This window comes from Schistocerca cancellata, chromosome 5, assembly GCF_023864275.1.
Source record: "Schistocerca cancellata isolate TAMUIC-IGC-003103 chromosome 5, iqSchCanc2.1, whole genome shotgun sequence".
In the NCBI taxonomy this organism is placed as follows: Eukaryota; Metazoa; Arthropoda; class Insecta; order Orthoptera; family Acrididae; genus Schistocerca; species Schistocerca cancellata.
Window position 1 is genome coordinate 92656287 of NC_064630.1, and position 23850 is coordinate 92680136.

Consider the following 23850-nt stretch of genomic DNA (forward strand, 5'->3'; position numbering starts at 1 on the left):
TGTCCTGGACAACAGCGCATATCACAAACCATAGTGGTGTTTTGATTGATGCTCTATCGATTGCAACGTTTGGTACCGAACTGACTGACTTTTGGAGGTTTGGGTGGTAGCGTCTACGATACATGGCGAACCGTTACTGTAAATCTATATCCCGATTCACTTTCTGCAACGACTCTGCCCGACCCAAGGCACTCGAGGCGGAGCGTTTTCTGCGAGATGAAATCAATATCCCGGCGACCGACATCATAGGATTACACTGATGTCAAAATCGTAATGGACGGGGCAAGACAACGCATCCTACGCGAGACTCCGATTCTGTCATGCTGACTGCAATATTGGGGCCACGCAGGCTTAGGCATGCGTACGCGTTTTCGAATTGCCATTCGAACTTCCAGCAGAAGAAGTTGTCACTGTACTATCAATGGCAGTACTGCGGAGAAATGGACGTAGTTTCGTCCTAAACGGCGTCCGACAGGTCACCATTGGTTTCTGGGACCAAGTCCCGTTCTATCTACAGACTGGGGGATGCCAAGCAATAATTATGTATGATGGTCCATCCTGGACCTGTTCCAGGTGCGGCAAAGAAGGCCACCTTAGATCCGAATGCCTACAACGGCCCATTACGCAACATCCAGCCACCGACCGGCCACCCGCGTCGCAAACAACTGTGCTACCGGCGACCTGGCGACCTACGCCACTGCTCTCGCTTCTCCTGTTGCTTCGCAACGACTCCTGGACGCCACAACTGAGCCAGGTGATATCCCAGCGGATAGCGCCTTGGACAGCCCGCCTCCTGGGCCTGCCGTCGATCCTGCCCCGACGGAGCCGACGCTCAGGCCGCTGACCCAAATCTCGGCAACAAGATGAAGATCGACTTGCTCATCGTACCTAAGGCGGCCTTCTTGCCAGAGCGATACGATTCCTTGCCGTCGTCGAACACGGAAGGTCTCACACGGAAACAACGTTTTCCGAAACGTCGCAAGAGAAGGCGCCGAACTGTCTTCGTCCAAAGACGAGGCCGCCGTCGACCCGAACGACGCCCCCAGAAACCACCACCGCCAAAGGAGACGGTGTGAGCGCGGCGACATCCACCTGGCCCGCATCTCGTGGTCGTGCGGTAGCGTTCTCGCTTCCCACGCCCGGGTTCCCGGGTTCGATTCCCGGCGGGGTCAGGGATTTTCTCTGCCTCGTGATGGCTGGGTGTTATGTGCTGTCCTTAGGTTAGTTAGGTTTAAGTAGTTCTAAGTTCTAGGGGACTGCTGACCATAGATGTTAAGTCCCATAGTGCTCAGAGCCATTTGAACCATTTGACATCCACCTGTATACCTGCGTCCGTCCCCACACAGTACCGTGAGGACGACGAACTATTTAATGGACTTTGCACAGGCGAAACTACATAGCGAACCACTGCTCCATGTCATGACAAAACGTACGATACGCCGGTGCCTGCCTCCACAACACGCCAAGAAGAGGAGGTCGACGAGCAGGACCTCTTACGGGACCCTGCGTCGTCTGTGCCGCTCCATACTGTCCCCTGACCGCCGGCCGGAGTGGCCGAGCGGTTCTGGGAGATACAGTCTGGAGCCGCGCGACCGCTACGGAAGCAGGTTCGAATCCTGCCTCGGGCATGGATATGTGTGATGTCCTTAGGTTAGTTAGGTTTAAGTAGTTCTAAGTTCTAGGGGACTGATGACCTCAGCAGTTAAGTCTCATAGTGCTCAGAGCCAATTAGTCCCCTGACCCTCTGAGGGGCGAGCGGGATGATTTTCCACCATGACACTCACGTACTTCCGCTGATGCCACGGTGGTTCAGCCGCCAGTGGTCCGTCAACTGGCCTATCATATAGCGACGAACATCCATTCACAGGTGAAAATCCCTCTTGTGTGGGAGATTTTACGGACTTCTGATATTGATTTCGCCCTCCTGCAGGAAGTTCACTTGGCCAATCTCCCGGATATCAATGGCTCTATCGCCCACGCCTCCACAGATGATCCCACGGGCCGTGGAGTATCCATCTACATCTGTGAAGGGATTCCTGTCACAGCTGTCACTTGCCTTCCATCTGCTCGGGGTATGGCAGTCACTGTCATGGACGACGTGCTTCATTAATGTCTACACAACATCGGGTACCGACCAACGATATGTAAGTGACAGTTTCATTCTGAGGACATAGTCTCCCTCTTTTTATGGCATCACGAGCACTGCCAGCTTGGAGCTGATTTTAACTGCACCTGAAAGATCAGGTTCCCCACTGTACTACGGGCCAGGAACTATGTACAGTGGCGTAGGACCTCCACAATACCTGGAAAGTTCAACATGGTATCCAGTCTCGCCGTACCTGTGTTACCAGTCATTCTGCAAGCCGTCTAGACAGAACGTATGTCTCACAGGATCTTACACCTGCGATACAGGACGGCAAACGCTGGCCACTGACCTTTCCCGAGGCGCATTAAGCAACATTGCGTGATCCTCCTGCCACAGTCTGCATGGCGCATCCGTGCACTGTGGAAACTGAATATTTCTCATCTACACACGACCCACCTCGTCGCCAACAAGTCATCGAGACACAGGCAGCCAGGGGCTGATGCCTTCCCAGCTACTACTTGACGTTGACGCGGTGGCTGGGTTGTGCCAAACCGGTAATCTGGAGGACACTGATGAGATTTGGGAAGGACGTGGGCGAACGGCATCGCAGCGCCGTCAGCTTTCGCCATGCGATCCCCCGAGATCTGGACGCTCAACATCCAACCCTAGAGAACCAGATGGAATGGCATAGACCTAAAGCGAGAATAATTGCGCTGGCACCCCATGAATTGCAGAAGGTGCTGATACAGACTAGGCGCCACCATCAGGCGGGTTGGAAATACCATCCACGCATCACATAGTGTCTGACCAACGACGGTGTCATCGACAGCTCATCGACAGCTCATCGACACTCTGATCACACCTCATGACCTGCAGGTGACCAATCAGAACGACATCGTTAACGCATTTATTGAACACTACCAATGTACTTACAGGGAAGAAGGTGGCAAAGCCGGTGCAGCGGTGCTAAGCTGCTCGTAGGTTGTGTTCCAAAAATGAACAGCATAGAGACAGAAGTGATGACACTTTCTGCAGGACCTGATCATCATTTTGCAGGAAGATGCTCAAGCACGTACAGTGCAAGCTGTTACTGATTTGTTTGACCGATGGGGCTGCTAAGTGCTATACCAGATTAGATTAGATTAGATTAGTACTTGTTCCATAGATCATGAATACGACACTTCTTAATGATGTGGAACGTGTCATTGCACTCCCCTGACTTAAGCCCTCGTGAGTTCAACTTGATTTCTAAACTGAAGGAAACACTTCACGGCATTCGCTTCAGAACTGCTACGAATTCATCGGGCAATAGAACGCGCCGCTCGAACTGTCAACACAACTGGCACTGCTAAGAGTATCCTACGACTCTTACATTGCTGGCAACGGGTTATACTCAATGCTGGTGACTACTTTGAAGGTTAGTAAAACTGTGAAACACCTATCTGTTTTGTACGAGCCGTAAATAAGTAGTTGCCACTATTAAAGTTCCAACCCTCGAAGTTTGCTTGTGCCCACCGACATAGGGAGAAACTATCATCATAATAAGTCTTCGTTTTCCCGCGCTCTTTTCGAGAGAAATAGCTTGACGGTGGTTCGACGAACCCTCTGCCAGGCACTTAATTGTGAATTTCAGAGTAATCATGTAGATATAGGTCTACATATAATGTTCTTGATCATCAGTCTTTGCACCAGTGTGCCGGATTAAATTCCAAGCCTCTCCGCAATATCTCATGAAATGAAGTATGTGACACTTTGGTATCCGAGGGTGATTCGGATTCCCCGCCTAGCCAGGGATATCGATAGAGAGAACACGTCAGCGATAGTCGGGTTCCAGGCGACAGCCGCGGCTCGCGCCCTCAACAAGCGCGTGAGGGGACTCACGACTTTTCACCGCTAAATACCGCAGCACTGCGCTTGCGGTCGGTTTCTTGCAAGTCACTGGAGGCTTAACGTACGCACTATTAAATAGCAGAGTACTTTGACCTTGATTAACACTTTGTGAGTTTGGACTTTCCCCTGGACTGCGGGATACGGTTAGACGACGTGGCTACTCTCAGGACTTGTGTCGGCTATTAATTCAACTCGTCATCTCTGCTGTGTGTCACGACCGGAACCGCCCGTTTCTTTCCGCCGGTCTCCTCGTTACCAATAGCGCGAGTAATCATAAAGTGTGTTGTTTCCTGCACAGAGTAGGACAGAAAAGAATCTTTACATGGTAATCCGTCCGTCGGTTGGGGGACCTTAAGTTCGGCAGTCCTCTTGGGGCTATTTAAGAGACAAAGTAATGCGCCGGTACGACATTTCACTCTCTCCCTCCTCTCATCATGACCATACCACACAAACCTTACATTATACATCCTTCCATTACACTAACCTACACCCTACAAACACACTTCAGACAACTCTCACTCATCTGCAAGGAAAGCTGAGGAACAAAACCCTTTTCAACTGGGCGACTGAAAGCACCCCGTGTGGTCTCCACCCAAAAGTGCCATATGACATTTTATTTTACATCAGACAGTCGAGTAACTGAAGAAACAACATCACAAACTGCGTACGATGAGATGAGGACTCTTTATGATCATCTACAGTTTCGACAGGCATAGAGATCTGTAAAAGATCATTCTCTTGAAGAGACCGCGTATTAGATCATTTAATCTACGGCTTGAATACACACTGAACGTCGCGTTCTCTAGGGAAGGCAAACGGACTTCCGACAGTTGGAAAAAATGTATACTCGTGCTTGTATCTGCCGAGTAACAGCGGAATGTTTTACCTGTGGGTTGCTCAGAATTCGTTTACGTAAACACTAACGCCTAATTCTGACGACAACTATCGTGTTATACTGCGATTTGACCGTCTCACTTGGCAATCTACGGGCAGGTCACTTAAAAAACATATCTAATATGTTCTCTCAAATTGGTGTGGCCGAGGTTACTTTCTTTAAACTATCACACTCTCTCTCAGACACCCACCCACTCACCACCACCCCCTCCCACATCCCCCACACACGCACCTATCCACCCACTAAGCCATACACGCACACACAAGCACACATACACACACACACACACACACACACACACACACACACAGCCGGCCGGAGTGGCCGTGCGGTTCTGGGCGCTACAGTCTGGAACCGAGCGACCGCTACGGTCGCAGGTTCGAATCCTGCCTCGGGCATGGATGTGTGTGATGTCCTTAGGTTAGTTAGGTTTAATTAGTTCTAAGTTCTAGGCGACTGATGACCTCAGAAGTTAAGTCGCATAGTGGTCAGAGCCATTTGAACACACACACACGCACACACACATCCCATCATTTCTTCTCTTTTTCTTCGTCTCCTCTCTCTGTCTCTCTCTCTTAATCTTTCTCTTTCCATTCCTTCGTACATTCGTAAAAGATGTCTGGGAAGAAAGCCTGTCTTCACACTTACGTAATACTCCTCCAATCTTACCGTCATATTCATTTCTTGAGATGTCCGTCGCGCGAAGTAATAAGCTGGTTGGCTGTTCTTGGAGCGCTCATTCTTAGAATCTTAACAGTAAATCACTCAGTAACATACAACGCTTCTCTTGAAGTGTCTGCCGCTGGAGGCTGATGAGCATGCTCCCGCGTGAAGGTGCAGATTTTCACTGAATCTTTTCTATCTCCCCTATTAATCCTATCTGGTAATGATTCCAGACCGACGAAGAATTCAAGAATCGGTACCACAAGGCTTACCTCTTCCGCGCATAAATATCGTTTCCCTAAGATCCTTCCAGTGACTCTGATAAATGTCATTCTTCCGAGTGTTTCGTATTTTCAGTATCTAAAGCCCGTCTGTCAGACTAAATAAGATGCTCTCTATCTGCCATTTGCGTTTAGGACGCATGTAAGGACGTAGAAACATGTATCACTAGGGGTAAGGCAGTTGCCGCCTAAGGGAAATTAAAGAGATCTTTGGAGAAAAGAGAACCATCTGTATGGATATCAAGAGCTCAGATGAAAAACCAGTCCTAAGCAAGGAACGAAAAGGAGAAAGGTGGAAGAAGTGTATAAAGGTTCTGTACAAGGGCGCCGTACTTGAGAGCAATATTATGTATTATGGAAACGGAAGAGGACGTAAATGAATATGAGATGGGAGATATGATACTGCGTGAAGAATTTGACAGAGCACTGAAAGATCTAAGTCGAAATAAGGTCCCGGGAGCAGACAACACTCCGTTGGAACTATTGGCAGTCTTGTGAGAGCCACGACAAAACTCATCCATCTGGTGAGCAAGATGTATGAGACATGTGAAATACACTCAGACTTCAAGAGGAATATAATAATTACAATTCCGAAGAAAGCAGGTGCTTACAGGTGTGAAAATTACCGAACTACCAGTTTAAAAAATCACATTTGCAAAATACTAACACGAATTTCTTACAGACGAATGGAAAAATTAGTGTTTTGAACACGGCTGTGCTCAGCAACCGTAATTAATTACAATGTTAGAAACTGCCAGCCAACCGGTTGCAAACAGAATTAAAAATTCGTTAACTAGTTTTCAATGCCTACTAGGGGCGCCTTCTTCAGAAGAAGCTGTTACCTTACATGCCGGCCGGAGTGGCCGAGCAGTTCTAGGCGCTTCAGTCTGGAACCGCGCGACCGCTACGGTCGCAGGTTCGAATCCTGCCTCGGGTATGGATGTGTGTGATGTCCTTAGGTTAGTTAGGTTTAAGTAATTCTAAGTTCTAGGGGACTGATGACCTCAGAAGTTAAGTCCCATAGTGCTCAGACCCATTTGAACCCATCCATTTATTACCTTACATGTGGTTAAAAGGATAATATGAGCGACATCGCTTTAGTCAAGACGTTAAAACCACAACTAAAACATTTTCCACCTGGACTCGTAAGAGATATGTATGACTATATCTGATATATACCTTGCCAGAAATAAGAGACACCTATTAATAGAAGACAAGCGAAGCGCTGGTTGAGCAAAACAAAAGAGTTGTGGCCGTTAAATAACTGATCTAATGAGAGTTCTGGAAAGTAACACAGCGGCTTCAATTTGGACTAGCTAAGCAGGATTAGTTTAGTGTGACAATGAAAAATAAGAAACGTGGAACACGCAATGCTGTAAACAAATTACTATGCCTCTTTGTGGAGGAGTAAACATAAAAAGTATACTAACCTTACCAGAAACTGTGGCATGTGCAGTGTAACAAGATGCTTATCATCAATAGAAGAAACACTGGAGTGTTCATCACGGATTATAACTGTGTGCCGGAGCGGGAATCGAATCCAGCACTACGCAGTGGATCTTCTTACCGACAAAGGTAAGAGCAGAATTGGAGCGGTGAGAGGAACTAGTGAGATATAGCAGGAGAACTCAGTCATAGGAGCATTGCCAGCCAATGGTCAATTTTCGGGTCCTGGTCCAGGATTGGCCTATCATTTTAACCTGTCGGGAAGTTTACAGGCCGGCCGGAGTGGCCGTGCGGTTCTAGGCGCTACAGTCTAGAGCCGGGCGACCGCTCCGGTCGCAGGTTCGAATCCTGCCTCGGGCATGGATGTGTGTGATGCCCTTAGGTTAGTTAGGTTTAATTAGTTCTAAGTTCTAGGCGACTGATGACCTCAGAAGTTAAGTCGCATAGTGCTCAGAGCCATTTGAACCATTTTTCTTTCTTTCAAGTTTTCAGCTAGGTTATGTACAAAGCGAAATTACCGTTAATCGACGAACAAGTATTGCTTACTGTGCTTTCAAAACTGCTTTGGTGTAACGAATACAGGTGAAATTCTATACGATATTTGACCGTTGAAATTGCTGTAACGGTGTCTCAGGCGACAAATAATCTTACGTGGCAAACCTTCATTCTATTGAAAAGACCCGTCATCAGAAGATATTTATGTGGCCTTACAGGGAAAGGAAGTTGTCTTGTGAGTCATCTGATAAAAGAAAAGGGCCGGCCGCGGTGGTCTTGCGGTTCTAGGCGCTGCAGTCCGGAACGGCGGGACTGCTGCGGTCGCAGGTTCGAATCCTGCCTCGGGCATGGATGTGTGTGATGTCTTTAGGTTAGATAGGTTTAAGTAGTTCTAAGTTCTAGGGGACTGATGACCTAAGATGGTAAGTCCCATAGTGCTCAGAGCCATTTGAACCATTTGATAAAAAAATGAAGTTGTCGTGTAAGTAATTTGATTAAAAAAGCCTGCACCGTTTCCCCGGAAACGTTAGTTCTCAGATATTCAAAGCACTACATACGAATATTTCTGACTACAGAAGCTCTGACTAATAAGATGTGGAGCGTAATTCAGTAACTCGGGAAGTGTATCTTTCGAAATGTAGGTGTATATGGGTTTCGCAAGAATGATAGGGGGAGACGTATGAGTATGTTAACAGTTGCACTCCTGCTCCTCCAGTGAATATAAACTTGATGACTGTTGATTAGTACAGCACAGTACCGATCCCTCCAAAACAGTGAAACCTTCCCGCCTCCTCTATATCTCTTTTGTTACGCAACCTTCCCTTCTTCAATAACCTATGAAACATTACCTTAGGATATCTATCTCTTGCTTAGCAATAACAAATGAAATCTTCCCTTTGAAATTAATTCTCTTTCTCAATCTTCGCATATAAATTTAAATGCTGGTTATTAAAAGTGATTTTCTGATTGTTTCGACGAAACATAGAATGTGTTGTCGTCGTGGCCCTCAGTCGTTACATGCAAAAACCCAAAACTGTTCCTTACCTTTTTTATGTTACTGGATCGCCATCTGACTGCTACATCGAACTGCGAGATTAATATACTTACTCTGTTTTACTATACTCTATTAGCTGCTGGTAGGCTGTCATAATAAGTGGCTGCATTTATTACCAAAGCTGACATTATTCTTTACAGCAAAGCTGGCGTTATTCTTTAATTAATTTGACTGAAGTTACGTAATTCATAGGCAAACTTTTTCTTGACAACAATAAAATTTTGCAAAGTTTTACGTTGTTGTTTTTGGGATGGATTATAATCAGTAATGGAATATTGCTGGCAAAAATTAATTATATTCTGAATGAAATGATTTTACGAACGTTCAAATGGGACTTACTTTTTACAATAACCTTTCAACTAGCACTGCGCAAACATACCTTTAGTAGTATTGAGTTTCTCCAAAAAATAATTCTATAATATTAGTTCCTCTTATGATAATATTTAGCTGATGTCTCTGTACATCCGTTTATAATCCCTTGTAAATCATAACTGGTGGTTGGCAGGCACACCGCTCCTCTCAACCTCTCGCTTCAGACCTGCTACCGACTCGCTTCACTTCTCGTTCACTACTGGCTTCCTACGAACGCTAAGTGCGGTCTCTCCCGCCAACAATGCTTTCTGCTGCAGACAATGCCTGCTACCATTACAAAATGTATCAATGCGCCGTCTTTCCCGCTCTTTTCTTAAAATGCACCCATACGCAGTCTCTCCCGCCCTTATTAAAATTATATCAATGTGCGGTCTCTCCTGCCAACAAAACTTTGGTGCAGAATTTCCCTGCTACCACAAATATTTCCAACATGACAAATATTAATTATTCCTACTGAATCCTATTAATAAAATATAAACATCTTTCATAAATTGTGGTTTGACAATAAACATATACGCGTCTTACAACAGTGCAGCTTAAAACTTTCATTGGTATTCTGTTTGCAATGCAACGGATTAGTTCTGTTCGTATACTAGGTGAATATGGAGACGTTTTACGTGTTACAGTATATTTGCGTACATTTTCGATTAGCCTCCTGGCAAACTTTCAAGCGTGAGTTATCTAACTATAGCAGGATATTCTTTTTCTAAATATGTAGGTATGATTTTCTTGTATTTCGGAAGGCGAAAATTTTGTCTTCAGTTACACGCGTTTTAAACCGCCATTGCATTTGGTGCCCTGAAAGCTCTTCTTGAGGTGTTTAACCCTTTGATAGTTAAAATTTATTTGGCATGTTGTTATTGTGGTCCTAAGTCCGAAGACTTGCTTGATGCAGCTCTCCATGCTATTCTGTCCTGTACGATCCTCTTCATCTCCGAGTAACTACTGCAGCCTACATCCTTCTTATACATCAAATGGATTCGCAATTGCAAATAAGGACTACCATCAGCTGTAGAATGAAAATTTGTGCAGGACTGTGACCCGAACACGGATTTCCCGCTTATCGCGAGCGGCTGCCTTACCATTTGCCTTACCGTACACGACTCACGGGAAGAAACAAACTTCCATACGTCGTCAATCAAGCGTCTGCGACCTGTACTCGTACATCCATTATGTAAAGTCCCGTACAGGTCAGGCGCTGTATTTGAAAGTCGCTTGCCCGATATCGGCAGATGGTTGACGAGATATGGAAGTTTGGGCCTGGCCATGAGTCGTGCACGGATAGCCAAATGGTGAGGCGACCGCTCGCGATGAGCAGGGAATCCGGGTTCGAGTCCCGGTCCGGCACAAATCTTCACAGTCGTCATTGCATTCTACAGCTGATGGTTGTCCTTATTCGCCACTGCGAATTCATTTGATACGTTTCGTAACGGCTTCGGGCGCTGCCGTGCCTCTTCCTTTGGACATGCATGCATGACCAAAGGAACTTTGCATTGTAATCAGAACAACACAGGCACAGCAATACCGTCGCTACATTCTTCTGAGTCTGCTTACGGTATTCATCTCTCGGGCTAACTCTTTGATTTTTAGCCCCCGCACTTACCTCGAGCACTAAATTGGTAATTCCTTGATGTTTCCGAATGTGTCCTACCAACGAATCCCTTCTTCTAGTCAGGTTGTGTCACAAATTTCATTGCTCCCCATTTTTATTCAGTTCTTCCTTACGAGTTCTACCCATATAATCTTCAGCATTCTTCTGTAGCACCACATTTCGAAAGCTTCCATTCCCTTCTTGCCTAAACTTTTTATCGTCGATGTTTCACTTCTATACATGGCTGCACTCCACCAAAATATTTTCAGAAAAGACTTCCCGACACTCAAATCTATATTCGATGTGAAATTTCTCTTCTTCAGAAACGCTTTTCTTCCCATTGCCAGTTTACATTTTATATTCTCTCTGATTTGGCCATCATCAGTTATTTTGCTGTCCAAATAGCAATATTTAAAAAAAAATAAAAGGTCAAGAACTGTTCCCCTTTGCGACAAATATACACTTGCACTGCCACGAAATTTTTAAGATATACCGATTTTGAAAATCGGTAAAGTGGGACAGATGTGTCCCACGAAGCTAACTACATCCATGTTTTCCTCTGAACCTAGGATTTTTTAATTTTAAAATGCTTTTATCGGGATGGCAATTACGCAAAGAATAACAAGTCAGTACTGAAATACATTTATTCTTGTTTATGCCAATGAAAAACATGAAATATCGCACACAAATTCACAAGTATCTGAAGATGGCTTTGACATACGACACACCAACGTTTTCTAGACGATGTGAAATTTTCTGGGCCAAATACGTCCCGCTACATACAAATCATCAACAAACTAGCTGAATTAGCTGGGTGTGTAGTAATGTTTCAAAACAACGTCTATGATGCATAACAAAACACAGTTACTTCAGTCATTCTTGGAATGGAGAGGATGATGATTTGATCTGATTTGCGTGAAACAGGCGCACTGTGCCACGTAACACAGGTTGCCCTATTTGATAGCTCACAGCCATATATATATCCATCCCGAGATACCTTGTAATTTTCTTCTAGTTCTGAAACTATCTCGCTACATCGTAACACAAGACAGATACGAGGTATGGACGTCCCAACGCTCAGAACTGCGTATTATTTTAAAGACATATGTGTCCCATCAACCACGACTTCAGAAAGGCATCTGACACAGTCCCACACTGCGTTTACTGAAAAAAAAACGAGATTCTCGAGTATCGTAGCAGATTTGCGACTGAATTCAAGATTTCTTTGCAGACAGAACTCAACACGTCCCTCTTAACGGAACAAAATCTACAGATGAAAAGGTAATTTCCGGAGTAAAATGGCTCTGAGCACTATGGGACTTAACATCTGTGGTCATCAGTCCCCTAGAACTTAGAACTACTTAAACCTAACTAACCTAAGGACATCACACACATCCATGCCCGAGGCAGGATTCGAACCTGCGACCGTAGCAGTCCCGCGGTTCCGGACTGAGCGCCTAGAACCGCTAGACCACCGCGGCCGGCGACAATTTCCCGACTATCCCAAGGAAATGTGATAGTGCTGTTACTGTTGACATTATACATAAATGATCTAGTAGAAAGCGTCGGATGCTCTTGAAGGCTGTTCGTAGATTCTCTGATTGCCTATAACAAAGTAGCAACACCAGAAGATGGTGACGATTTGCAGAATGACCTCCAGAGAATTGATGAATGGTGCAAGCTTCGACAACTGACTCTGAACGTAAATAAATATAACATATTGCGCATACATAGTAAAAGAAATGCACTGCTGTTCAGCTACACTATTGATGACAAACCGCTGGCAACAGTATATATAGCAAAACATCTAGGAGCGACCTTAAGTGGAATTACCACATAAAACAATAGTGGGAAAAGCAGATGCCAGACTTAGATTCATAGGAAGGATTTTAAGGAAATGTAACTCATCTACGAAGGAAGTGGCTTATGAAGCTTGTTCGACCGATTCTTGAGTATTGTTCATCTATCTGGGATCCCTACCAGATAGGACTGATAGAAGACATAGAGAAGATCCAACGAACAGCGGCGCGTTTCGTCACGCCATCGTTTAACCGACGCGAGAACGCTACGAAGAAGCTCAAAAACCTCCATTAGCAGACGTTACAACAGAGGCGTTATGCATCAAGGAGAGATTTACTATTGAAATTTCGAGACAACACTTTCCGGGAAGAGTCGGACAACATATTATTTCCCCCCACATACATCCCGCGTAATGGCCACGAGGAGAAAATTTGAGAAATTACAGCCAATTCAGAGGCTTACCGACAATCATTCTGCCCACGCGCTATAGGCGAGTAGAACAGGGTTGGCAGACTCAGTTACTGTTACAAAAGTACCCTCCGCCACGCACCATTAGGTGTCTTGCGGAGTATGATGTAGATGTAGATTGGTTACTACCAACAACGCCTATAGTCTCGCTCTAAGAGACACTAAGAACTTGTTTGGAATCTGTGATACTGTCACAGGCTGTTAATCAGAACCGTACACTATCAACTATTGCTCATGTTAATTTTAATACGCGGCGAAAATTTCTTCCGCCACCGGTATTGGACGTGAGTACCGGCGTTTGGATCACTGGCACACTATCGCGAGTTAAGGACATAAGCAATCGAGAGTTTTTGCTATCAGCACATTGACTAATAAAATGGAGGCTGGTCAGAAAATTTCGACACAGGGAACGCCACTCTCGTGAATAAGGGAATAAGATTGATCAAATACATGTGTAGAGCCTATCTCAAAACTCATGGACGGAAGATTCGCGTCTGCAAATAAGTTTCTCTGAGAGTGCAGTTTCCGTGAGGCAGTCAGTCGGCCGCTGTGGCCGAGCGGTTGTAGGAGCTACAGTACGGAAACGTGCTGCTGCTACGGTCGCAGGTTCGAATCCTGCCTCGAGCATGGATGTGTGTGATTGAGACGGTCATCCTCTCGTTTGCTTAACTGTGCAAAACGAGCATAGCCTGACCTACAGTTTCCCGCGGCGTATCTGGAAGCTCCCAACGTACCAGAAAAACCCAGTATGTCGCCCAGTTCCGCAATCTCGAGGTCCAATCAGCACGCGAATACAAGTAACACTAGTTGACTGCCCCGACTTCCTGGAAGCGGCGGACGGAGCCGACAATTCCGGTGAGAATTAACAAACGCTGTGAAATTTTACGCAGCGTTGCTACCGCCTTCCTACGCCACGAACTTCGTGCGTGAATGCTTCTCGCTCCGCTTCCAGCACTGTTCCAAGAGGCTGTTCCTTTCCCGTGCTCTGACTGTACGGTGCGTGTGCATTTCCATACAAACGGTTGAAGTGAATTTTTCTTTCGAACGGGCTCTACGTAGCTACGATCAAAACATGAATAAGCCAGTTCATTGTAGCGAAAAGGAGGAAGCTACCGAGAGCCGTACACATTTGTTTCTGCTGAACTACAAGATACACATTAATTGCAGGGTGAACTCCACATAGGAGGATGCATCATCATTGTAGACAGTGAACTAAGATTATTTAAATGTATTAATAACTTTTATTGTTGGCAGTAATAATGAGTTATGCTACACACGGGCGTTTCAGGAGTGCTGAATTGATTTTTATTTCATTCTTTCATGTGTAATAAGAACGATTCGATTCAGAATGGTATAAATAATGCTGCAATGATGATAATTGATGGAAACTATTAGCGAATAAGGGCTTTTTTCATCAACGGCTCATGGTTGTTCTTAAATACGACTTTATTCGCATTAATCAAAACACGCTAACTTCCTCAACGTGTTTGGCTGTCTCACACTTAAAATATTTTAACGAAATTGAAAAGACATAGAGATGGACCCGAGCGGCTGCAACGGCCTGCATGTCTGAAGAATCGTTCTTCTTAACAACACAGGCACTGCAATATCGTATTTAACCGCCTATACCAGGCAGCGATTTAAATTTTCTCCTGTACAGGTACAAGTACAGTTTGTGACGTAGAAACGATGAGATAGGGAGGTTTGGGCCTGGGCGTGAGTCGTGCATAGATAGCCAATTCGGTTAAGGTGACCGCTCGCATAAAGCAGGAAATCTGTGTTCGATTCCAGGTCCGGCACAAATTTTCATTGTCGTCATTCCCTTACACAGTTGATTGTTGTTCGTGTTCGAAACTGCGCATAGATTTCGTTTATATTTAATAATCCGTTACAAATTTCAAACGTTTTCTGTATCGCTTGACAGACTTTATTTCTATCCTCATAGAAATGAACTAAATACTGTGTAACGAAAAACACCCGACGAAGATTTTCTCCCTCACTGCGTTCCTCCAAAGTTCCCTCAGCGAGGATTCATAACTGGTTCGAGTATTGTAATAAAAGGCAGATCCTGATGGCTCTTCTGGTGTGAATAATTTTATATAAGGATCTTGTGTCACTCTTCTTCGGTGAACTGTACTTCGTCGTCGGTCACATGTTTCGTGCAAAAGCTGAGTCCTGTACCCTACTCAAGTAGAAATTCAGTTTCTGTAGCACCGCAAGATCGTCTACATATTAAATTATTAAACATGCAGATTATTATGTGGTTCCAGTGGAAAATGAAAAAGATTTCAGGAAATGATGAAGGCAATAACAAAAACAGGAGAAAAATTTGGAATGTGATTCAACATATTAGACACTTAAGTGTTCAAAATAGCAAAGACCCACAGCACAGCAAATACAACATAACAGCGAAAGAATCTCGAATGAGTGAACAACTTCACATACTTAGAAAGCTTGCTTAATGCAGTTGGAAATTTGTTTGAAGATATAGGAACAGTTTATGGAGAGGAATTATTTAAAAAAAAAAATACAAGGATTACTGACAACAAAAACAGTAGGAACTTATCTATGAAATAGAATTTCAAAACGTTTTAGTTGGGTTGAAGTTACATATGGCTCACAAAATTGGACATCAAGGAAGAAATATGAGAAACATTTAGTAAACTTTAAAATCTGGCTGTAGAGAAAAACGAGAAAAAATTAACTGCGACAGCAGAGTCAGGAATGATGAAATCTTTAAAACAGTAGAGGAAACAAGAAATCTATTGAAGTATATCACCAAAAGGAAGGCAAATTGGAATGAATACATTCTAAGGAACTACCATTGCAGGAAAACGGAAGGAGTAAGATGCAGAGGAACAGGAATTTGTAGAAAGATGGTTCTGATAGAAGGAATATCCTACCAGCTGTTAAAGAAGACAGCGTTAAATAAAAAATCATGTAGAAAAAAGCTCAGACAAACATAGTCTTTTGAAAGATTTATGTATGACGATGGTGACGATGACATTAATAGCATAGAATTGTAACACGTGCTAGTAATAGTACAAACCTTTTCCCACGTACAGTTATAAATTTTGAAAAGTTCCTTGGCTATTTGTTTATGTTCGTAAACAGTCTGTGAACCGTTGGCACAGATTCGTTTAAGAAATTGTGAGGGCTTTACTAGCGAGTAATGAAGTAATAGCGAGACTGCTCAGGGTACAAAGTTCACGAGAAGCGGTTTCTGAAATGTGACACCTGTGAATCCCCAGCATCCAGTCCGTTTGGGATCAAGATATCCAACAAAACTCGTTTGCATCTAGAGTAGGACATGCGGTTTCTGCAGTCGCGAAACCGGTGAACCCGGATACGTCTCGCTTAAGACATAGAAATGCGGAGGCACACTGTCAAAAGGTTCCGTTTCTTCGTAAACTGCCGCCACAGCCTCATTGTAGCTAAAATGAAGGGGGACGGATTAAATTTCTGTCCAAGCGAAGTGCCTATCGACTCAACAGAACCTGGTTAAAAGGCGACCGTGATTTCCTCGATCCACGCCCTAAAAATCTGGCCCACTGTTATGAGTAGTTACCATAATGAAAGGTGGCGACAGAGGTGCGCTAGATTTTAGCTCATTAAGTAACGAGCAGTTGACTGTCGGTGATGAGACACAACAGAGTGGGTCAGGAGGCACAATTAGCCGACACATAACGTCAACAAAAGTACCTGATGGAGACAAGGAAAGAGACCACATACACAAAGAGCAGTTTCAAGAAAGATGTCGCCTGAAACATAAGCTAATTTTAGAAATTCTGAGGTCGTAGCTAACAGAATACCGTAAACCTGTTGCCACTGAAATTTGCGGTAGCGCCACTGCCTTTACGTCCAGTCTGCGGACAGTGGTACAGTTTACAAAGGAGAAAAGCAGCATCTACCTCTCCAAGCGACGAACAGATGTGTACACTGGAACATGGTGAACCACCATCATTTTCATTGCCTTCCTATTTCATTCGTGGAAGGTGCAGAGAAACCGAATTTTCCATACTCCTGCGCACAAGTAAGAATGTTCTGAATTTTACTTACGTGGTCATCACGGGAGAGACAAATTAGGACATTAATTATTTTTCTCGGCTGATACTGGAACGAGCGCTCTCGAAATATTAAGAGGAAGACTCTCCGCAATGCATAGTGCCTTTCTTGTAGTATCTTTGATTATTTTTGCGCCATTTTCGAGCGGATTAATCAAACCCGTAACGAAAAGCGCAGCTTCTCTGTGCATTTGCTCTATCGTCACCACAAATCCAGCTTGGTAAGAGACGGTTGTCAGACAAACGAAAGGTAGCCTGATAAAGAACTTACCGAACCTGGTTACCGCAAGGAGCCTAAGGATTCATCCTGGAAGTCTGAATCTAGCGCCTACCTTTCCCACGACCAGATTTATTCTATTTATTGATTCACTTGTCAAGGAAAGATGTCGGTCGCTTCAGACAGATACTACTAAATACTTGATTCTTGTTCCTGATTCTAGTGACTGAACCTAGATTATAAAGTCAATAGATACAGGATCTTTGCCTCACTCTAGGCGCATTACACATATTTATGTTGAGGGACTTATACTGATCTGAAAGCAGTCTGAAAACAAATTACGATAAGCCTATGATAATGTAGTACAAACATATCGAAAGTAGCTCAAATTCACGAGGAGGACACAGAAACAGTTGATGAGTTTGTGTATTTAGGGCGGACGAAGGCAACGACTGCATGAGCAACAAAGAATTATTCACAAGAGCAGAAAAGACCTGGAGTGCTATTTTGTAAACTAAATAGGGTTTTCGAAACGTAGCCTCCGATGGACCTGAAATGAGAAGCTTACTGTCACTGTGTACCGCTAGTTCCCATTTATGACGAAGAGGCATGTACCGGGTAGTTACTTTTTAAGTGCGGCTACTCATTGAGGTCTAGTGTGGGATGTAAATGCCGTATAGCAGAGAAAATTGGTATATGTGCTGATGTGTAAAGGCGGAACCGATTTACACTGTGTTTTCGCCACGAGGTGCAAATCTGGCGCTGTATCTTGTAGACCTCTACAGTGCTGATATTGAACAAATTGTGTAAGTGCAGTTAATAATAAAATCAACATTATGCATTTCTCACTTGTTTGACGTTTCCTGCCCACGACCCGTTCGTAATTTTTTTTTCCTTTCCTGTGCTAACCTCTTCATCTCAGAGTAGCACTTGCAACCTACGTCCTCAATTATTTGCTTGACGTATTCCAATCTCTGTCTTCCTCTACAGTTTTTGCCCTCTACAGCTCCCTCTAGTACCATGGAAGTCATTCCCTCATGTCTTAGCAGATGTCCTATCATCCTGTCCCTTCTCCGTATCAGTGTTTTCCACATATTCCTTTCCTCTCCGATTCTGCGTAGAACCTCCTCATTCCTTACCTTGTCAGTCCACCTAATTTTCAACATTCGTCTATAGCACCACATCTCAAATGCTTCGATTCTTTTCTGTTCCGGTTTTCCCACAGTCCATGTTTCACTACCATACAATGCTGTACTCCAGACGTACATTCTCAGACATTTCTTCCTCAAATTAAGGCCGGTATTTGATATTAGTAGACTTCTCTTGGCCAGAAATGCCTTTTTTGCCATAGCGAGTCTGCTTTTGATGTCCTCTTTGCTCCGTCCGTCATTGGTTATTTTACTGCCTAGGTAGTAGAATTCCTTAACTTCATTGACTTCGTGACCATCAATCCTGATGTTAAGTTTCTCGCTGTTCTCATTTCTACTACTTCTCATTACCTTCGTCTTTCTCCGATTTACTCTCAAACCATACTGTGTACTCATTAGACTGTTCATTCCGTTCAGCAGATCATTTAATTCTTCTTCACTTTCACTCAGGATAGCAATGTCATCAGCGAATCGTATCATTGATATCCTTTCACCTTGTATTTTAATTCCACTCCTGAACCTTTCTTTTATTTCCATCATTGCTTCCTCGATGTACAGATTGAAGAGTAGGGGCGAAAGGCTACAGCCTTGTCTTAAACCCTTCTTAATACGAGCACTTCGTTCTTGATCGTCCACTCTTATTATTCCCTCTTGGTTGTTGTACATATAGTATATGACCCGTCTCTCCCTATAGCTTACCCCTACTTTTTTCAGAATCTCGAACAGCTTGCACCATTTTATATTGTAATAATCACTAACATATGGAAACATTTCTATAAGTCTTTTTTGTATTCACAGCGCCAAAATTAGAACTATTTTTTTCGGCGTAAATGGATTCCACATTAACGCTTTAGAATAGATACCCAGTTTCGCTGCCATATAATAATGACAGCCCACACTGGACCTCTGTCAGCAGCTAAACTTTGAATATAACCACCCGGCAGTTGTAACGTGGAAGCCATTCAAAAATTTAGGGCTGCGCAGTGGGCAATGGAGAGTTGCATGCTGGGAATTACTTGGGAAGACAGGAAAACAAGCGAAGGGATCAGGCAATAATAATTTAGTGTAGCTCAGTGGATGGGTGCATGTCATTGAACTGTACTTGCGTGTGTCTGTCTACCCTAGTTATCCTATAGGGGAGAAAGGACCTCCACCGTAACGTGGCCTCCTCAGATCGCTAAGAGGTGAAGGCTAGATTGAAGTCAAACTGAAAATTTCTGTGGTCCTGTCGGGATTAAGTTACCAGACCACTAGTCCCGACGCTAATGAAATAGACTGGGGCGAAAGACGTAATTGTTACTATAACGGAAATTGAATGGACGTAAGAGAGACTTGGACAAATTGTGAAGCTAGCTTTTAACTAGCAGTGCCTGTCAAATGACTGGTTATACAGACGATAATGATGACTTTAACCAATATGTGACCTAAGTCGGTTTGTGGCATGGAAAGGGATCTGCCAGATGATTCAGAGTGAATGTGTGGAAAAATTGGTAGGCAGCAGAAGAGAAAATGTATTTGAAAAGGGCTAGGTAATGACTCCCGGGACAAGAGATGGATAAGAACTTATATGCAGGACAACGGAGTAAGTTGAGAATAATAATGCAAGTTAGTGGTACAGAATGACAGAAAGGAACTGTAGTTTTTGAATGTGCGCACACCACGAATGAAGTGACTTAATTTATTAGTCTGTCAAGGCGGACTGTTTATTGCTTTTACAAGGGATGGTATACCACTCGCAGTCCTGTAGCAGAGCTAATAAATAATGGCCGTAAGAAGATCGTAAGTGACAGGGAAGGAGATGCGTACCATGTCTTGTCACTAACAGCTGTTTCCTAACAAGTGAGAAATTGCTGCTTTCAGTGAATGAAGATTGCTCTTATTTATGGTATTGTTTCTACGTACTGAGCTGTTGGGTATGCTTAAGAAAAATTTCGTCAAGAGATAAATACACCGAGAAGCTGTAGTTACTATACCCACTTCTTTCAACAGGCTTCTGCAAGATGTTCTTGAATTCGCACCACTAATGATTCGTGACAGTTTTGGACCTTGAAAATGTTAGCTCAGCTTGGCCAGTATAGATAGAATGACATTATGGAATGAAAGTAACCAAAGTATGAAAGTTCTTTATTTTTACGTCATCTATGCTAGATAGCATTCCCATTGTAAATAAAAATTTGAACAGTTCCTTTGGATGCACCTCTAAATTGAATTTTGTTGATCCAGTATTGTCGACGACTCGGTAACGTTCTTATACTTCATAAATGTGTTGTGAAGGTACTTCTTGCAGCTTCTGATCTGTTATAGCGAGTTTTCTTTCCTTTTTAGTTTTAATGACAGTGAATTGAATAGCATGTCGCACAGCACGCACAGGTGCTATCACAGCACCATCAAAATCCTGTGTTCCCACATCAGTGCCTTTCACGGCCAACATGCTTCGGATACGTAGCGTCACATTTCGACACATTGCAGCGAATGTGCTTTTGTGGGGCTGTTTATTGTTAGAAAAGCGACGTTTACAGATAAGAAGAGCGCCTCTTCCACAGTCTCTCACCCCACCGTAAAACACATTGGTTTCATTGAGTTCAAACAGCTCACAGTTAATGCTGGATTCGAATCCTCAGGTGCAAACAACTTTCGTAAAGTACATTGAAAGTTTTCAGGCAGAGCATCAACTAACTGAGAGATGGCTGAAGTCTATTGCTTACCGCGACAAATATACTAAATCGGCATTAACTCATAAGCCTTGCATCAAAGTTCGTGTTCTTAACAAAATTCCGTGTGAGTGATTCAATGCCCCCCAAAGTTTGGCACAGAGGTCCTCAGATGACCTGCAGAATGCGTTTATAAAATGGAATCGAAAACAATTTCATAGTTTAGAGCAGGGGCAGCCAAGAATTTGGCTCACGAACGATGCCCTGGCATGCGTTGCCATAGCGCCCAGCCTAGCTGCCTGCACACTTCTCCCAACGCCATGGCACGATGTCTGAGTGTAGGGTGGGGGAAACTGCAATGAAGTTGCATTACATATAACTTAGTTTTATATTTCACACTTCTTACCAACACAGATCACAGACAAAACAAATTTTCAGTATTATTTAACTAAATTTGACGTGCTGAATACATAATACAATTTTTATCTGTTACTCTTGGCATTCGCATAGCCGCGGACAATTCTACATATTTTCGGACCGAGGTTGGCACTTAATCATGACTTGTTTAGTTTTATGATCTAAAAAAGCTCTTTCGCACACACATGTTGATCGAAATATTATAGTACTTTCGTAACCTCATTTTGGAGAAACTCTAACCGACGAAAAAAATGTAGATAAGCTGGACAGTTTTAACACAAAAGGATTTGTCTTTAAAACGAAAATTACATTGCAGATCAATCATTTATGTCTACACATGCACGGGTGCGCTTTCAACAGAAATGGCAAATGGTATCGAAAACGGTTCGAAAAGAGATGTTAGATTGGCAGTGTCCTGAAAACGTTTACAAAGCTATCCTTGTTAATTCTTTCAAGGTCGCAATGAATTCTTAAAGCTCGCATTTTCTTTAGCGCCCGTGAGCTTAGGGAACTGGACAGTGCTTCTTATTTTTTTTTTTTTTTATTTGACCCTTCTGCAATGCGATTTGAATGTAAATACGTACCCATCAAATTAGAAATTAGTTGTTTCTTACTTTGCAGTGTCATACTGTGGGCAGTGTACAATCAAGTCCAGTTAAAATGCGAGGTCTACAATCCATTCCAGATGTTCAAATTTTTGTTTCCGCACTCCTTTTTCCTTCATAAATTCAACAATAGCGGATTTTAATTCGAAAAATCGTTCCAGGGACGCTCCTTGACTTAACCAACGTACTTTGCAGTATTGTAAATGCAGAGTCTCCGTACTTTTCGTTCAGTTCCACTGTTGCCGCATTGGAGTAATCCACGCGACACCAGAAATTTTATTATTCGTACCACCAATTTCTCCACGTGCTCCTTGCCTGTACATTTAGCACAACGTGCCGCTTGATGTACAGAACGATGAATCCCGTCTAGCGATCGCTGTAAGGGTTTGCTTTTTCATTGTCAACTAAATCCTTAAATTTTGCCTGCATGGTATTGCAATGTTGTTTCACAGCAAATTTGCATTACCCATCGATTAAGCGACTTCATAATAGATAATGAGAATTCTCATCCCTCTCTTCTGGCATTCACATACAGTTTAAAAGGCATGCGGCGATAAATCGCTAGATTACCTCTTTTTGTGCAAACCGTCTCTGGACCAGTGAATATCATACCACGAACAAATAGCGAAGAATAAACGGCGGTGACGTCACGATTTTGCCGAAATGAAGAGAGTTGTGCCGACCGCGAAATGCCTCACCGCGATGCTAAGTGAAATATCGCGCTATACCGAGCACTTCAGAGAAGGACGGAACAAAGGCGACGCAGGCCAAGTCTCGGCCCACACACAGTCCACACACATGGCTCGCGAGCCGTTTGGCATGCCATGGCCGGCCCTTGGTTCAGAGAGTATTCGAAAGTTACTGTTAGGCAGAAACCATTCTGGCGAATGTTTATCCAAATGTGTTAAGAATTAACGGAATTCTGAAGATCAGCAAAGCAACTTATTTATTTACCTTACTCTTGAAGATAGCGTACACGGAATGAGTCCAGTTGGGCAGAACACCTGCAAACAAGATATCAAGTAATCAAATAAGGAAACGCTTGAGATTCAGACACAAATATGATACCAACAGAGACAAGAAAATAGAAACAGAATTATTGCTGTCGCTTCCTGGCCTGTATGCCGAACCGATACTCGAACCTTGGTCCTTTGCCGTTTCTCTGGAAGTGCTTTAAAGACTTTTTATTTATTAATTCCTTTTACTTTACTGAAGTACAATGAATTAGAAAGTCAGACAAATGCTGATGCGTAGATTACTCATTGTATCCCCAAAATTTAATAAATTATGCTACGAATTAATAATAATAATAATAAGGGAGACTCTTTAATATCATTCTTGAAAAAGTTTTCAGGACATGGGAAAAAGAAGTCAAAGTAATCCAAATTGGCATTAGAAAAGATAATAGATTCAATGTGAAGTGTTTAGCTTTTGCAGATGACCTTTCAAGCCTCACAAATAATAGAAAAGAAGCCACTAACGCCATAGAGAAGTTACACAAAATTGCACAAAGAACTGGCTTGCAAATCTCGCATGAGAAAACCCAGCACATAGAAAGAGTGCCACAAGACAAATTGCCTGTTGTGACAACCCTTGAGAAAATCGTAGAAGTACCACATTTTAAGTACCTGGGAGAAATCATCCAGCCATCAGGGATCAACCTAAAGGCCAATGAGGAAAGAATAAAAAAACTACAGAAAGCATATA

The 23850-nt window shown here is 43.5% G+C and overlaps 1 protein-coding gene across 1 annotated transcript in view; it reads right to left on the reverse strand.

Annotated features, from left to right (window-relative positions):
- Positions 1 to 23115, reverse strand: part of LOC126189022 (H(+)/Cl(-) exchange transporter 4) — a 163247-nt gene extending 140132 nt beyond the window's left edge. Inside the window, exon 1 of the mRNA XM_049930843.1 lies at positions 23098 to 23115. The gene's annotated coding sequence lies outside the window, so the exon portion shown is untranslated. The remainder of the gene's footprint in view (positions 1 to 23097) is intronic.
- Positions 23116 to 23850: the final 735 nt, after the last annotated feature.